Source organism: Euprymna scolopes, chromosome 40 (assembly GCF_053919585.1).
Source record: "Euprymna scolopes isolate OS-2025 chromosome 40, ASM5391958v1, whole genome shotgun sequence".
NCBI lineage: Eukaryota > Metazoa > Mollusca > Cephalopoda > Sepiida > Sepiolidae > Euprymna > Euprymna scolopes.
Genome location: NC_136521.1, coordinates 20,154,682 through 20,174,229, shown reverse-complemented (window position 1 = coordinate 20,174,229; position 19,548 = coordinate 20,154,682).

The window sequence follows — 19,548 nt, the reverse complement described above, 5'->3', positions numbered from 1 at the left end:
AATTGTATCTGTATTATTTCCCGCATGACCAAAATTTATAATAAATAAATAAATAAATATTTATGAATTCGTGTCTAATTACAATGTTTAAGTTTTTACAAATATTGGAAATATCTAAATTTTTATGCAAAATATCCACCTCGATTTGCTTAAAACAAAATTAAACTTAATATAGACTATATTTGTATCCCGGACGTCTACGACGTTTGTCACAAAATGTATAATGACCAGTTAATCAGCTTAAGAGCGGATCCTGTGTAACATTTTAAACGTTATACAAACAATTCGCACATATTTTTACGACAACATGCACTTTTACACACGTTCGTTTTTACCAGTGAGCGATCAAATAAGCAGGTAAATTAAATTAAATCTTATTAATACACACACACACACACACACACACACACACACACACACACACACACACATATATATATATATATATATATATATATATATATATAATGCCGGGTATTATTTTTTCTATTAGAGTAGATAAAGTTAGGACTTTATTTAAGTAACATACTTAATATATACTATTACTGCAAGCTTGCCTATATTCAAAATGCTTGCTTCCTGCCTAGCAAATCAAACCATCTAATATAGTTAGTTTTATTTTCAATTATATTCGAAATATAATACAGTGCCATTAGCAAATAAAAAGTTACCTATGAAAACGAACCTCTTAAATTAAACCTTGAATAATTATCTAAATTCGAATGTAAATTAATATTAAGCCGACTTTACAAATTGATAAAAGTTAATTATTGGATTTTAATTAATTATAAGGTAAAACTCCGATGATTCAAACTTGATAGATAACGACAAACTTCCACCCATTAATATGGGAGGTGAGATTATCATCAAAAGTGTCCTGAATTGATAACTTAGCACCGCACTTACTACTTAGATATAAATAAGTCATTTGTACCCGTTCTTTTATTAATGGAGAGTAGATAATACAGTGGATGTGTTATCGGCAGCTCCAGTAACTCCCGCTTCTCCTTTTTTTGTCATTCAGTCCTCATTCAATGGGTGATTTTTTCTGACAAAGGGTGAGGAAAAAGTTGCTTAAAGGTCGGTAGTACTTGGTGACCAGTAGTCTGAGATGTCGGAAATTTTTCTGTCTCTATGTCTGTCCTTGTGGCCATGTCACTAGTAAGGGTGCTGGAGGTAAGCGTTTTGTCTGGGCTGACATTATCTGCCTGATAGTCAGGGACCCGAACCTTGGATTAACCACTAAGGAGGCTGTCCTATAGCATGCGCAAAGTACTGGGACTGCTGTATTGCCATTTGGTGAGTAGATCTGGACCATGCAAAGTCTCTGGTGGGGTCTCTCGATGCCATACTAGTGGGTAATTGTTACGGCTTTACCTTTTCGTGTGCTACACCTGTCTTTTTCTCTCTTACTTTCCCTCTCTGTACTGCTCTAACCAAACATGCCGACCTGCTCCACAAATCCCAAAACCTCAACATGAAATATCTCCAGAATAAAAAACTCGAATAAACCTAGAACCCCATCTTCCAACGTAGACCCCTACTACCAGGTCTCCTTCTCCAACATCAGGGGTTTTCGTTCCAACCTTCCAGAGGTTGAACCCCAATTACAGGAGACGAAACAGAACATATTATTTCTAAGCGAAACTGGAATAGGGCCGACCACTTCCCTAGATGAGTTCATAATTAACGGATACTCTAACTTAACAGCTAAATCTGACCCCCCAAGATCGCCATGGGCATGGAATATGTGCCTACATTAAAGGTGGCTTCCCGTGTGGCAGGGATATTTATAGAGAAGATCCTAATTTACCCTATATGTGCTTCAGGGTTGCACTTGCTAACACCACTGCATTTATATTTGCCCCACAACAGCGGAGTTACTATCTTTAAGAGCATATCTGAGAAAATAGACCACATACTGTCTGCACATCCCTTGGCTAACATCCACATCTGTGGTGACTTCATCGCCCATAACGTGGAATGGCTGACCCACTCAAATAAGACAGACGATGAGGGGAGGTTTTGTCATGATTTTGCCATTGCTTATGACCTCACTCAGATTGTTCGCAAACCCACCCGTGTGCCCGATACACCCGGTCAATATGCAAGCCTCCTAGAACTTTTTCTCTCAACTTCCTCTGAGCTATGTTCATGTTCCGTTCATTCTCCTTTAGGATCCTCCGACCACTCCGTCGTATCAGTTAAGATAAAAACGAAATGTAATGTCTCCAGAAGTACCCCTCCACCGTACTGTATACCGATACTCTATGGCTGACTGGGATAGCTTCCGTACATTCATATCTGATTTACCTCTGCATTCCATGTTTAAAAAGGAAGTGTCCTCTATAGTATCAGATCTGACCGAATGGTTAATTGTAGGCATAGACCAATTCCTACCATCTAAAAAATTCCAGAAAAAACCTAACAGCCAGCCATGGTTCTCCCCAGAATGTGCTGCTGCTATCGCGCACAGAAATCACTTTTTCCATAGCTACCAACGTAATAGATGCACTGAGACTAAAGCTGCTTTCAGGAACGCCAGCAACCACTGTAAAATAGTAATAAAAAATGCAAGAGAGCTATATGCCCAGTCTGTTAAATCCAAGGTAGTTGATCAGCGGCTTGGATCCCACCAGTTTTGGCAAATAACAAATAGGATCCTGAACAAAAGTGTGCGTTCTATCCCAACCATTATCAATGGACCAGAGGTCATCTCGTCAGCGTCAGACAAGGCCAAACTATTTGCAAATAACTTTTCAACTAATTCTACCCTATGCGACGAAGGCCGGCAACTCCCCATATTTCCTCCTATAACACAGAACACGCTAGGTAACATACAAATATCCGTGCATGAGGTCGCCAAGCTAATCAAGAACCTTGATTCCAGTAAAGCAACTGGCCCTGACGGTATCCCAATTATAGTGTTAAAAAAGCTTCAACCAGAACTTGCTCCCATACTTACGAAACTATTTAAGCGCTGCCTTAAGGAGAAGTGCTTTCCGACTCACTGGAAGACCTCATCAGTTTGTCCTGTATTTAAGAATTCAGGTGATAAGTCATCTCCCTCTCAGTACAGACCAATTAGTCTCATGTGTGTTATGAGTAAGTTGCTGGAATCCATATTAAATAGAGAAATAGTTAACCACCTCAGCAGAAACAACCTTCTTAGTGACACACAATATGGTTTCCGCTCTGCAAGATCTACCGCAGCTGTGCTGACGGTTATGTCTCACAGGATTAGTGAATCTTTGGACAAAGGCTTCCTTTCTAGGGCAATTGCTCTTGACATATCAAAGGCCTTCGACAAGGTATGGCATAAGGGTCTACTTCACAAGATTTCCAGCTACGGTATAACTGGAAATGTTTTATCAATAATGAAATCATTTCTCTCCGATAGGCTCATAAGAGTAGTGGTCGATGGACAAAAATCGGAGGCCTGCGGTATTAATGCTGGAGTCCCTCATTGGTCAATCCTGGGCCCAACTCTCTTTCTGATCTACATCAATCACCTCCCTAAACACATACTTAAATCATTCGTTGACATCTATGCTGATGACATGACCATCTACGGCAGCACATCAAAGGCTGTAAATGACAAAGTTCTCTCTGATTCTCTCTCCTCTGATCTCGAACGCGTGGTTCAGTTGGGGAAGATGTGGCTAGTTACCTGTAATGCATCTAAAACCAAACTCCTATCCTTACATCATCAACGCTCTGATCCCCATCTGGCATCAATTGGGATGGATGGCTCTCGTCTGGGAGAGGTCCCGTGCTTTTACATACTTCTGGGTTTGACCTTTACTCCTGATCTGAAATGGAACACGTACATCAAGTCTGTTGCCAAGGTCGCTGGAAAGATGGTGGGATCCTTCTACTGCTCCAGAAGATATCTCACTACTGATGCAATTCTCTATCTATATAAAAGCCAAGTACGTCCGAGGATGGAATACTGCTGACATATCTGGGCAGGAGCTGATAAAAACAGCTTATCCTGCCTTGACAGAGTACAAAATAGACTTCGTGGCTTAGTGGGGGATGCCCTTTTCTCTACCCTGCAACCTCTCTCCCACAGAAGAGACGTTGCGAGCCTATCCTTATTTTATCGTTATTTCCTTAGAACTGCACGCCTGAGGAACTCTGTTCCGTCTGCCTGCTTCCCACCTGACTACAACTTGGATGTGTTCAAGTCCAACGTTAATAAATTCCTAATGAACCGCCCCCCTTAAGTAAACACTTCATCAAATCTCCACACTAACATAATGTACTTGCAATAACCTTTATCCCTGAGTGGCTTCCGGGCCTTGATAAGTTGTGACCACTGTGTATATATATATATATATATATATATATATATATATATATATATATATACGTTGGGCGTGAGGTGTTTACGTGCTGACACTCGTTTCTAGCTTTCTTGCGTCGTTCGTGACAGGCTGTTGACCTCCAGTTTCGCCTGTTTAGCTGGACGAATACGACTAGTCGTGCATGTCAACACAATAGAGGTTTGCTGAGTTTTGCAGGATTTTATTCAGAGAGTTTATTATTTTGAGGAGAGACCACGTACATTAGTTCTTACTTAATTTTCTTAACTTAATTTTGAAACTTAGTGTTAATGATGCCAACGAACAGGCAGAGTCCTCATATAAATTTTTACATTGTTGGGCACATCTTGTCCGTCCCACTTTCTGACTCACTTTTAAGAAAATATTTTGTTTCTCTCCTTTCATCACCCCCTATATTTTGACACCTACATTTCGACCGCATTTGTCTATGGAAACGTTGAACGTCGCTACAATCTCGCAACCCGTATGTGGGTCGATTTCCGTTTGCTGCCAAGTCATCCAGACATGTACTAATGTAACCCTTGCCAAAATTCATACTAGTTAACACAATTGCTGCATACTGACTTAGGGTCACAATAAATAACATCTGTACATACAATAAACATATAAACATTCACGCTTATATAGATAGAAATATAAATCTTTCCCGTCGCACAAACGGTAACGAGTAAAAACTATTTCAAATGTTTAGAGAAAGGGGGGAGGTAAATAAGAATGACAACCCATGCTTTATGAAATTAATTCAGAAAGAAACTCTTCAATTTATTTCTATAATGAGGCGATCTATTCTTTTCTTATTTCTGTACGTTTTTTGTTTTGTTTTGCTGCTTTTTTTGTCTTTTTTTTTGTCTTTTTACTTTTAAAAACTTCTCAGTTTGAAACGTATTATTTTACTTTATCGATTCAGATTTTATATTAGTCCCAACATTAGCAAAACATAATGTTTTCTGTCATTTCTTACAGAGGTGGGGGTACACTTGTTGTTAATGGTTATTTGCATTCGATTGTCGGCTGTTCTGTACTTTTACGGCCAGGTGTTTCTATTACCGCAGTGTAATGCGATACTCGGCCTAGATCCTACCTCAAACGCCTTTTAAGTTTACCTACAAATCTACAACGGTACAGGCCTCCTCGATAAAAGGCTCGACATGTAATCAACTATACAGGATACAATTTAATGAGCTCCACAGGAAGAAGAATCACGGGAATATAACAAAAGGCGTTAAAGTAAAAAATTTACATCAGTTAACGGAAATATTAATACTAGTGCGATGTATATATATATATATATATATATATATATATATATATATAATGTATTAGCTGAAGTATTCGTCAACGCCAGGTTTCTCTAACCTTTCTCATCTCCATCTCAGTTCAAATTAAATAGTTTGTTCTTTACTCGAAATCGCAATAAATTGTAATAAATAAATAAACACGGTTTATAATGATGATGTATGCTTAATAATGTACCACTTTGAGTCCCAACAAAAGATTGGACAAGAAAATTCGTGTGTAAATCAAGATGTTGAGAGCTTCTCTTAACATCTGGGGACAGCGCATCATGAGAGGGGAAACTCTAGAGAAACCTTCCTTGAATTTCAGCCCATATCAAAGAGAGAATCAGAGTTGTTAGTTACTGCTGTGGGGCTAAAGATGAAATTATCTGCGATGTTCTTTTATGAATGTCAAAACAGGGATGTGGTTCAGTGGGAAAACCGGTAGAATTTACCTCAATCCATTAAGAGAAGACTCACAATACACACATCAAAACGTACCAGGTGCGATGGTGTACAGAACAAGGTAGTGTGAGCCAGGAGTGGCTGTGTCATTACCACGATTAGATGCTGCTTGTATGTTTGTTGAGTGTTATTCATGATGATGATTTTCGTTTGCATTTGTTTTCAAAATACTTTCTTGAAGGATATCGGGTATTTACAGAACGAACCACATGAAAGTTGCCAACGTTCTTAAGTGAAAGTATTTCTGTGAAACAAACTAAATTTGAACATGGCACACCCAGTTTGTCAGCTCGCATCGTTAACCATTGAGCTACTAACACTTCCTTGCTCCAGTTGCTATTGATGATGATGGATAGTGTGACGTTCGAACCATGGCGACGAAAGAAGCGCACCTGTGGATTGCAGACCTCCCCACTAATGCTACAAAGGTACAAGTGTCTCTAACTCTAACTTGATTTTATATTTTAAGCAAATCACATTCATGTGTACTTTTCAATTTTGAACCATATTTTTACTTACCGAATCCCATCTATCTGCATACATATAGCAAGATAGTGTTGTGCAATCCCATTTGTTTTCTGTGATTTTATTTCCTTTACATTTTAAGTTATTTAAAACCAAGCGCAACATTACTCGAAATGATTTCTTGGATCAGATTTTTTTAACGTAAGTTGTGACTAGCAAAACTTGTATGAAAATTTCTCGATGTCATACTGAAGATTATATGCCAAGCACTCAAACAATATTAAGATGCAAGTGTATTATTAAAAAAAGGTTAGAGTGTTAAATTTTTACAGATGATTCAAATTAATTTAGAAGTCGGGAAAGTGTTACGTGTCCTTGCAGTGACGTCATAGAAGTAAAGAGGATAAATCTGAGGCGACAAAGGAGAAAGGAAGATATCCCCCTGAAAAAAGTGAGGAGGTGGTTTATAAGTATACATGCATATTTTAAAGGGGGAAAAAAACACAACAAAAGTGAAAGCGATTTTTGAAACCTAATTGCATTTGTTGGTTGGTTGTTTTTGTTTTACGGCATATCAACCCTTTTCAGGTTATTTAATGCCGAATCCAAAGATTTTGAAGAACAATCTTTTAATAGAATATATCTGTTGTTTTCAAGTCATAGTTGGGGCCCTAACAGGTACTACCACTCCGGGTCAGAGTGGACCTGGGACAATGGGAATTAAAGGGTGTCTCCACACTCTCCAAAGCCCGCAAGCAGGGGCCTCACCACTGGATATAGTTTAAGGTCATATCCAGGACCATAATTGCATTTGTGATGTTTCTGATATGATTTGTGATGTTTCTAATATGATTTGTGATGTTTCTAATATGATTTGTGATGTTTCTAATATGATTTGTGATGTTTCTAATATGTTTTGTGATGTTTCTAATATGTTTTGTGATGTTTCTAATATGTCTTGACAACAGCGGTTGTTGAGAAGACGATAAAGAAGAAGAGGAAAAAGTAGATAAAGTTAAAAAACAGATGCAAAGAAGTTGAAGAAGTAAAAAAGAAATCAAGGTAGTAGAAAAAGTAGTAGTAGCAGCAGCAGCAGCAGTAGTAGTAGTAGTAGTAGTAGTAGTAGTAGTAGAAGAAGAAGAAATAGAAAAAAGTAAAAGAAGAAGAAAGCAAATATGAAGTGTACTTGATTTCGGTCGCCGTGTCACCACTGTGACTACAGAAATACAACCAACCTTTTGCTTTAACGAAATAGACAAATTGTGAGGATAGAAGGACACACCCAGACTGCGTTACAGACGGAACAATATCAAACCCAATGCTATCACAGCACGTATAGTTACAAACGAACCAAGTAAAAAAAAAAAAAAAAATTCTCAACACAATCCAATGATTTTATGTTCTTTATCAAATGCGGTGTGTGTGTGTGTGTGTGTGTGTGTGTGTGTGTGTGTGTGTGTGTGTGTGTGTATGAAAAACAAAGAGAGACAAACATACAGACAGAAAGAGTGAGAGAGAGAGAGAGAGAGAGAGAGAAAGAAAGACAGATAGAAAGAAAGAGAGAGAGAGAGAGAGAGTAACCAAATATATAATAGAAGAAACACTCGGTGTTACCTATGAAATAATGAGAACACGTGTGTATTCTAGCTTATAAAGCTGGATTTTCTGTTACTGTGTTTGCTTTTTAGTATTTCTACAATGAAATAAAATAAATGTTCAATGCGGACGCAAATACAACTATATTTATCGTAAAAGAAAATATGCAAAAAATCTTTGCTTTCTGTTTAGTCTCGATATAAAGTGCCTGTGCAAGTAGTCTATTGTGAAGCAAGGTTGCGTAGTCACAAACCCACCTCTCTTGAACCGACATTGCCTAAGTCTAGTGAAAAGGTGAAGTCCAAGACGACTTGAATCAATGTCGAGATAAACAGGGAACCTCTCTTGCATACAACACCTAGTATTCCCAAATGGTCACTGCTGTTGTTACTCACCGAGTTCAACAAAGGTTCATTTCGCTGATTTGATGAAAACTGGTGTTTAAACATCAGGGTGTCGTCCACAATATAATACCGTTAATGGATTTATCGTAAATTTTACTTAAGAAAACTTGTAGGCTTTGTGTTTAATTCTACCATTTCTCGGGGAGAGATTGAGACAGTGCAGAGTTGGTAAATTTGCCCCCGCGCTGAACATGTCAACAGTCGTTGTGTAATTTAAAAAAGTGAGTTGTAGACCAATGTACTTTGACGAGTATCCCAGCAGGAGTACAATTTTTGTTGATCAAACCCTGACGAGTACTACCACTTCGTGTCAGACGTGGACATTGGAGTAATGAAAACTTTAAGCTTTTAAAATCGGTTCAAACATTTTCTCATCTGAAGCTTTTCTCTATCTTCATAATCCTACTAACAGAAACTATATGAAGTATTGTTACTATATGAAGCATTGCTATAATATGAAGCATTGTTATTATATTCACGACGTGCCTTCAATACTTTTTTGTACAGGCATTTAAAATTGTTTAGATTTTTGACAATTCACTATGTTATTGCTATACATCTTATGAGATGACTGATTAAGTTTTATGATTTCATGTTCAAATGAACAGCTACAATATATATTAGAATATATCCTACTAAAGTTTGATTATCACACCTGATGAATTTTAAACATTAATCGGGACGTGCGGACCCTTTAGAAGAACGCTATGCAGTAAAATTCTGTTTTAAACTTGGACAAATGTCAAACGTATGGAATGCTCCAGATTGGATTTGGACCATCTTATATGAATCAAGCATCAGTTTTTGAGTGGCATAAGAGATTCAAGGAAGGCAGGGAGTCTGTAAAGGATGATAGTAGGTGTAGGAAGAGTAACGAAGTCAGAACACCAAAGTTCATTAGCCAAATAAAGACTTTCATGGATAAGATTCGTTGTGTGCCTATAGAAATGCAGTTTGATGTCAGTGTGGGAACTGTCCACAATTATTTGCGAGGAACTGACGATGCGAAAGAGTTGCGCAAATGCACCAGTCCACAACTCCATCCTTTTCACAGACTATTTGAACAAGATGGGCGTCAACACAGTTCCTCACCCTCCCTATAGTCTGCCTTGCTCCTTGTGACTTTTGGTTACTTCCAAGGTAAAAAGTAGTGGCTGTCGTTATGAGACAATTAAGAAAATGAAAAAGGCTGTGACGAGAGTCATTGACACGCTTACACAAGAGGACTTCCAGGGGGCTTCCAGAAGTTGTTGGAATGGTACAACAAGTGTATTGCAGCCGGAGGAGATTACATCGAAGGAGACTAGAGTTTCTTGTGTATAGTATCAATAAAAGCGCCTATACGAAAAAAGTCTGGATACTTATTGAAGGCACCTAGTAGGTAGACGAATTACTGCCTCATTTGAGGGTTATTTATAATATTCAGAAATGCATCTGTAATCTGATTGGTCATGTCTTTTCTTCTCTTTGCCGCGTCTGAATTTGTTAGTCTCAGTCTTTTCTATAAGTACTATTATTGGATGTGTCCTCTAGAATTGTATCCTCAGTTGCTCCAGCTTGTTTGCCTCGTTTATTTGTCTTTATAAATTCCCTGTTTTGATAGTCGACCCCAAATCTTAGCAAGTAGGAAAGAAAAGCAAAATAGATGGCAACAAAAGAAATAGGAAATAAAATTTATCATTAAACATTAAGATGGTAAGGTAGATAAAAGAAACTTGACATGGGATGGTTGGCCAGACTGAGGATAACAATGAGCCTGGGATATATTTAGATTTGGTTTGCGGGGGTTGCCAATGAGTTTTATTACTTTCGTGAGTGCATATAGAGTGCAATAGTTAATGAGTTTCACAAATTAACTGCTTTGATACATTTATATAATACAGTTTCCTATTCCAAGAACTGAAGGCTTGTGGAACTCTTTTTCTGTTGACTCTTTTTCTTCTTACTAATAGTCTTGTAATGTCAATAGACACTCAGTGTCTTCGTGATAATCATACTTCGTTTGTTTTACTTGCTTACATCATATGGCTTAATGTCTTGCCTGGAGCGATCTTCATAAAAAAGAAACTAACTCCACACTTCTCAAAGCTTCCAATTTTGCGCCTCCCCACTGTCATACGAAAGACGAATTGGAGTGTGAGGAGCCATATTGTGTGAAAATAAGATAAGCAAAGAATATGCAGAAAGGGTTGGTAAAATAAATTGCGGAAGGGTGAAGTGGGATAAGGAAAAACACCTTGCCCAAGAGTACCCGAGACAGTGATGTATAATGCAAGCAACAAATTTCTGTTTTTATAAAGTTAGATATGTTTATATATATATATATATATATATATATATATATATATATATATATATATATATATATTTGTGTGTACAAGATTTATTCATAAACTAATTAACCGATCATTACAAATTGGAACACGGCTACTAGACATAAGAAGACGAAATTTATTTATTTTAATTAATTAATTAATTAATTTTTTTGCAAAGAAGAGAAATGGGAGTGTCGTTCCTTCGTGAAAATCAATACAACTCCAAATGCATGTGAAATTTCAACCATAGGCATGACACATCCATTTATACCTACCCTAACCCTAACCCTAACCCGCCAAATTTCATTTTGGGGAAAATTTCTAAGTTGTTTTTAGGAAACATAATACAGGCACACTCTCTTCTTTGAAAATACAAATATTTCAGATTCACGTGGACTTTGATGTTTGCTCCTAAGTTTAAACTCATGACTAAGGATCAAATTCAATGTAAATCTGAAATACTTACATTTACGACAATTAAACTTCTGCAACGAATCTAGACGTCTAGATTTGGAATTATAATCTCTTAATTTTAATCATCGTAAAGGGCATAAAAGTGATGACCGTCCGCAAACTATCAATTTCTGTCCTAAACAGTGGCAAAACTCCTAAAACTGCCCATAAAATATCTATTAATATATGAGCCTCTAATATTCAGTCTTTTTGTTCCAATCGCTGACACATCTTAATCAACAATCCTATTTTAGTTCAATTTTGGTGCCTTGGTGAACAACTTCCTATACTTTATTCTGCTGATAAATTTCCATTTTATTATTTTATCTTTGTTAATTTCCTAAAAATTATTCCTGGACGTCAAAAATATCACAATCCTACACCGAACCAAACAGATTTACCGACAATAGTTTTTAGGCAGTCACGATTAACTTGCTTTCTCTATGAGGTCAGTGGTATACACCAGGTCGATTTTTAAGCATAGACGTAATTGTCTTGGCTAAAAATAAAGTGGAGTATCTGTTTAATATTATTATATGTTCATTACACCTGTTAAAAGATGCACTACTGAAATACAAAGTCGCGTAGCTACAACTAAAGTAGCTTTCCAGAAATTGTCATCAATCATTAATAGGTCTGTCACAACAGAATATTCTTTTCATTGTTTTGACTCTCTGGTATATATCCGACACAGTTAGACACACTTAATCAACCGGAAACCACATCCGTCTATATAAACATATATAAGATATAAGAGATATATATTCAAGAGTCAAAACAATGAAAAAGAATATGCTGTTGTCACAGATGACCAATAGAAACATTAAAGTAGATACCAAATTCAGAATAATCCGAACATATACATAGTCTGTTCTTTTATACGGCTGTGAGTGCTCGACAATCACTAACAGTACGAGGAAGAGAAGAGACGCAACTGAAACTTGGTTCCTGGGGACATTTTTGAAGATATTTTGGACAGAAAAAAAACCCAAAAAAACAAGAAGTATTAGAAATGGTAAAGGCAAAAAAATTTCTAATAGAAAACGAAAAGATAAATAAGGTTCATACGCCATGTCTACAGAAAAAGCGGAATAGAGGCGATTAGTTTGACGGGAAAGATCGTGGGACGAAGAAGCAGGGGACAGCAGCGAGAAATACGTTGAAAGCCGGAACATCTGGGCAACATCAAAAATAATGAGCAACAATAAATTCATGAAGCCTAGAGAGATAGATGGAGAGCCATAGCCGTCAATGGCTGTGCTAGGCATGACACAACTTGAATGAATGCATATGTTCTTAGACACAGTGAGTCAGCATTTACAATCTGCTTTTAACGTTCAAGATTCTGATAAATATGTAGCTATTTACAAAAAAAAGTGCAGGGTCTTATTTTCGAAACATAAATCAAGTTCTCAGCAATCGAAGAAGCTCCTTCCATGGTCTAACACGGTGGTGTCCAAATGCCTAGGTGGGGCCATGCCCCACCTAGGCATTTGTGAAATCCTGATGCCTCCCCTTTGTGATATTTAATTTTTGTTATTAAAAATCCCTCTGTTATTCAGTGAAGTAAGCTTAAAAGGCCATTAAGATTCACTATGAAACAATTCACTGTTAATTTTTGTTATTAAAAATCCCTCTGTTATTAAGTGAAGTAAGCTTAAAAGGCCATTAAGATTCACTATGAAACAATTCACTGTTAATTTTTGTTATTAAAAATCCCTCTGTTATTAAGTGAAGTAAGCTTAAAAGGCCATTAAGATTCACTATGAAACAATTCACTGTTAATTTTTGTTATTAAAAATCCCTCTGTTATTAAGTGAAGTAAGCTTAAAAGGCCATTAAGATTCACTATGAAACAATTCACTGTTAATTTTTGTTATTAAAAATCCCTCTGTTATTAAGTGAAGTAAGCTTAAAAGGCCATTAAGATTCACTATGAAACAATTCACTGTTAATTTTTGTTATTAAAAATCCCTCTGTTATTAAGTGAAGTAAGCTTAAAAGGCCATTAAGATTCACTATGAAACAATTCACTGTTAATTTTTGTTATTAAAAATCCCTCTGTTATTAAGTGAAGTAAGCTTAAAAGGCCATTAAGATTCACTATGAAACAATTCACTGTTAATTTTTGTTATTAAAAATCCCTCTGTTATTAAGTGAAGTAAGCTTAAAAGGCCATTAAGATTCACTATGAAACAATTCACTGTTAATTTTTGTTATTAAAAATCCCTCTGTTATTAAGTAAAGTAAGCTTAAAAGGCCATTAAGATTCACTATGAAACAATTCACTGTTAATTTTTGTTATTAAAAATCCCTCTGTTATTAAGTGAAGTAAGCTTAAAAGGCCATTAAGATTCACTATGAAACAATTCACTGTTAATTTTTGTTATTAAAAATCCCTCTGTTATTAAGTGAAGTAAGCTTAAAAGGCCATTAAGATTCACTATGAAACAATTCACTGTTAATTTTTGTTATTAAAAATCCCTCTGTTATTCAGTGAAGTAAGCTTAAAAGGCCATTAAGATTCACTATGAAACAATTCACTGTTAATTTTTGTTATTAAAAATCCCTCTGTTATTAAGTGAAGTAAGCTTAAAAGGCCATTAAGATTCACTATGAAACAATTCACTGTTAATTTTTGTTATTAAAAATCCCTCTGTTATTAAGTGAAGTAAGCTTAAAAGGCCATTAAGATTCACTATGAAACAATTCACTGTTAATTTTTGTTATTAAAAATCCCTCTGTTATTAAGTGAAGTAAGCTTAAAAGGCCATTAAGATTCACTATGAAACAATTCACTGTTAATTTTTGTTATTAAAAATCCCTCTGTTATTAAGTGAAGTAAGCTTAAAAGGCCATTAAGATTCACTATGAAACAATTCACTGTTAATTTTTGTTATTAAAAATCCCTCTGTTATTAAGTGAAGTAAGCTTAAAAGGCCATTAAGATTCACTATGAAACAATTCACTGTTAATTTTTGTTATTAAAAATCCCTCTGTTATTAAGTGAAGTAAGCTTAAAAGGCCATTAAGATTCACTATGAAACAATTCACTGTTAATTTTTGTTATTAAAAATCCCTCTGTTATTAAGTGAAGTAAGCTTAAAAGGCCATTAAGATTCACTATGAAACAATTCACTGTTAATTTTTGTTATTAAAAATCCCTCTGTTATTAAGTGAAGTAAGCTTAAAAGGCCATTAAGATTCACTATGAAACAATTCACTGTTAATATTATAATAATAATAATAATAATAATAATAATAATAATAATAATAATAATAATAATAATAATGACAAAAATAACTCATTCTCTAATTGCCCTATAGTCTTTGGTATAGTAAGCCCAAGGGTGCACGTCCTGCCTATGCCCCACCAAAATATTGCCATGCTCCACCGGTGGGGCATGCGCCCCACGTTGGGAATGACTGGTCTAACACTTGATCTTGATACATAGATATCTGACCATTCCATTAAAGATTTCTTGTACTTTTCAAACAAGGGTTCAGTAAAGAAGTGACGAATATTAATTTTCCTCATTCCAATTGACCAGTTAACTATGTTATTATATATATATTTCTTGTGGTCTATTATTCTTACTTGATTTCAGCACAAGAATCTGGTAGAGCATTTAGCTTATTGCTATTACTAAACACATCACTTGCAGAAGATGCACCATTCTTCTTATAAGACAGTGTGAAGGAAATCATGTTGGGGGAGGGTCTTATTTAGGCTTTGAATTTTATGATTTTTGGAGTATTTGGTTAAGATTTACGTGCAGGGAGAAATATCCTCGTGCGAGGTCGTATTTACAGACTCCTGTGAAGAGATACCTAGGGTATATATATATATATATATAACATAAAAATTACAATTAAATTTACCAAAATGATCCAAGATGGTAAAACTAAAGTATATTATAATTATTAAAGAATTAATATTTATAAAGTAATCTCAACCAGATGTAAAAGCTCGATAAAACCAAATAGGAGATAGAGCGTATAATAAGAGCACATAGTTAATAAAACATGTTAAAAAACACTTTAAAGAAGAGTTAAAAACATATATGTTTTTAACTCTTTTTCAAAGTGTTTTTAACATGTTTTATTAACTATTTGCTCTTATATATATATATATATATATATATATATATATATATATATATATATATATATATATACACGTGCAAAGATATATTAAGAAAAACAATTTTCAGAATTACGGTTAGTGATTGCGAATTAATCGGAGAGAAACAGAGGAGTTAACTTTGAGATCGAGGTGAATGAACATTTCGCATTTTGCTCCCTTCAGCTTCATAGACCGCATTATTTATTCACGTGATGCATCTTTTAGACGCGATACTTTTCGCGCCAAACAAAATCTCATTAAGGACGTGGATGAATATTTTATTCATTTCTATTTTCTGTTGTGATAAATAAACGCAATTTTCACATCATTTCCGGATCCGATCTGGTGGGTTTTTCGGTGCTTATCTTAGAGATACGGGAAGTCAATCTACTTGCTTAACGATGAATTTTATATCAGAAATAAAATAGATTTTTCTAATATGACTCAATCATTAAACAGGGATATTTAACTACGAGCAAATGTGTCTGGTATTGCTTGAGAAACAATTTACTTTCTTCTCTTGTCACATACAAAGTAAATCTTTTAGTTAAAAACGAAACAACTGACCGGACTGTCATTCTCATCTTCATAGCTATTGTTTCACGTTTTGGTCGACTCATCCTCTGGTAGTATTACTGGGGATACAGATGCAATACTCACACTTTCTACCACGTCGCAGTTAATCACCTAAAGAAGGGCAGAAGATCGGTTGACCGAAACGTGGTGAAATAACCACTAAAAGTTGAGGATAAAAGTCCGAAAAAAAAACAAATAAATACACAAATTATGAAGCTTCATCTCAAAGACGTCCAGAAAAAAAATTAATAAAAAAGTAATTCATTGTTTGAAACACTCGATAATAACTTAAAATTTGACAGAAAGAACAAACGAGTGAATCAAATAATTATTATTGTTGGCATTCCTTTCCCCGATATCTTTCCCATTTAATTTTATAGAAAGACATGGGGTACTAACAGGGAGGCACGTGATGATTGCCAACATCCTAAGTGAAGTTTTGCTGTGGAACGAACTAGTTTCGAACCTGAAAACCCCCTGCTACTGTCCCCTTCTATGAGCCCATGGTCGCAATATTTTCTTAATGATATTTTAAGCCTCAGCTTGACAGTCGAACATCGCTCCCAGAGCAGCAATGTGAACCTAAAAGAAAAGCACCCCACCCCCATTAACCCTAACCCTAACCCTAACCCCCATTCCATATCTTAGTATTGCATCTGAAATATGGATTATAAAGCGCCCAACCTTGGGTTACCCGAGTTCTAGTGTTTTGTTCAAGAGTTATTCGCCTATAAATCTTCGAGAAATTCATAAAAGATTCACGCTGGCATTTTTATGACTTTAAATATCATGATGCCTTCTAATAAGTTTTGCAGAAAAAGGATAAACTAGAATGTTTCTTTTTTTTTTCATATTTCTGTATGTGCCTTGCAACCATCCGGCATCAGATAAGTTTTTTAAATATTAAGAATTGCTCTTCCTCCCACTGTTCTTCTATTTTGCTCTGTTATCTCTCTTTGATTTATAATATTGCATGGATTGTCTACTTACACGCATAATAAGAAGATTAAGAATAAACAACAGCAATAATAGCAGCTGCAACAATGATAACAATAATAACAACAACAATTATCATAATAATAGCAACAATCATAACAATATAATAGTAGCCGCAATAATAGCAATAACAATAACAACAACGACAATAATAATAATAATAATAATAATAATAATAATAATAACAGCAACACAAATGAAAGAATTTACCACTCCCTTAATAATCGTGGACAATATCTTGAGGATGAAATATAATACCGAAAAGGGAAAAGAGACACATCAAATAATCTTGATGGAAGTCAAAAGTACAAAAACGAAGATAGCGATGGTATGGATCAAATACAAGAAAGCATACGACAGGGTTCTTGAAAATGGATAATACAAAGCTTGAGAATGTACAAAATACCAGATAAGAGTATCAATCATTGAAAAAGAAATGAGAATATAGAGATTTGAACTGATAGCTGAAGGACAATACAAAGAGAGATTCTCAAGGAAATTCCCTATCTATGCTACTGTTTATCATAGCCATGATGCCTCTTAACGAAATGCTAAGGAAATGCCAAATCGGATACAAGTTTAATAATACAAACGAAAGAATGAACAACCTAATGTATATGGACGACCTGAAACTTTTCGCAAGAAAGAAAAACTATCTAGAGATGATAATAAACACAACCATAATTTTCATCCAGGATATTTGAATGGATTTCGGAATGCGAAAGTGAACACTGCTTATTATAAGAGGAGGAATACTCTAGGCAATGGAGGGCATGGAGCTTCCCAACAAAGGGAAGATGAGAATACTAGACGAACATAACAATTAAAAATATTTAGGAGTTCTCGAAGCAAACGACATCAAATCAACAGAAATGAAAAAGAAAAGTGGAAAAGAATACTTCGGAAAAACAAAATAAAAAAAATCATGGAAACTAAAGTATTTAGTAGAAACACAATAAAACTATAAACGCATGGGCAGTATCACTATTAAAATACTCTGAATCGTTCATAGGTTGAACAAATAAGAACTGAAGCATCTCGACCTGAAAACCAGGAAACGTATGACCATGCACAATGAATTACACCTAAAGGATGTTACTGACCTGCCCTACGTAAATAGGAAGGTGGAGACGGACTTTTGTGAATTACACAAAAAAGAATTAGAAAAATATATAATGCAAAACATAGAAAGGATAATTCTCACAATAGACACTGAAAAAATAAGACAAAACAGAAAACAAAGAGGCAAAGGGAAAGACGAGAAAATAAAAATGGACAGAGGTCAGCTACAGGACGTATCATAAGGATGACAAAAGATGAAGCTAACGAAAACACTTTGACGTGGCTATAAAAAGGACACCTAAACAGAAAAACTGAATCCCTAATAACAGCCACATAAGATAACGTGATTAGAACCAACATCACCAAAACAAAGAGCAACAAGACAAAAGAAAACAGTAAATGCACTCTTTATGTACAAAGAGACGAAACAATGAACCACATAATGAGCAAATGCAGCAAACTAGCTCAAAAAGAACATGAGGATAGGAAGTCGGGAAGTGTGAATTATGCTAAAAACTGCATTTTGAACATTCCGATAAATGGTACATCAAAAACTGGCAGCAGTAATTGAAGACGATGATCAGAAAATCCTACAGGACATGGGCGTACAGATAAACTCATTTAAGCAACAAGACTGGAAGTAATAATAAGGTAAAGTTTCTTCAAATCGTAGATTTCGCCGGTCCAGTAGGTCACAAAATTAATACCAAAGAGACTGAGAAGCAGAGCAAATACAAAGAGCTGGCCAGAGAGTTGAAAGAAATATAGAAGATGAATAAGGTCAATATAACACTAATACTCGTTAAAGCACTAGGAATAATTCAGAAAAACGTCGAAAAATTGGAATTAGAAGGGAGGCTGAGAAAATACATCGAATAGAAATGATGAAAACAGCTGACATTGCATAAATATTGTGAATTTTACTAACGATTCTATTAGGTATACCAATTTCTACTAATGAGACGATCATCAAAGTGTATCCTCTTCTATATTATTGAATGATAATAAAACAAATACATTCATGAGAGAAACTTATTGGACAAGGCATGTAGCGACTGAGTTTTATTTTGACCAGATGTAGAACAGATTATGTATTTGATTAATGATTCGATTCTGGATCACAATTTCTGCTGATGAGAAGGTCATAAAAGTGTCACCCTTTCTATTATAAATTTTATTAATGATTCTATGGGTTCTGGAAAGAAAGAAAAATATCATAATGCCAATTAATTTTAACTAAGAGATATATGGCCGCAGACATAATGACTCATAATCACACCCCAGCGTGTGTGTATATATATATATATATATATATATATATATATATATATATATATATATATATATATATATAAAACAACGACTGTTAAGAATTGTCCATCTATTTATTCTTTGCTTACCAGATCGTCACATAAACCCTTCTATCATTCGTCAAACACTTGCGCTACCTGATCGGGCTGTTTG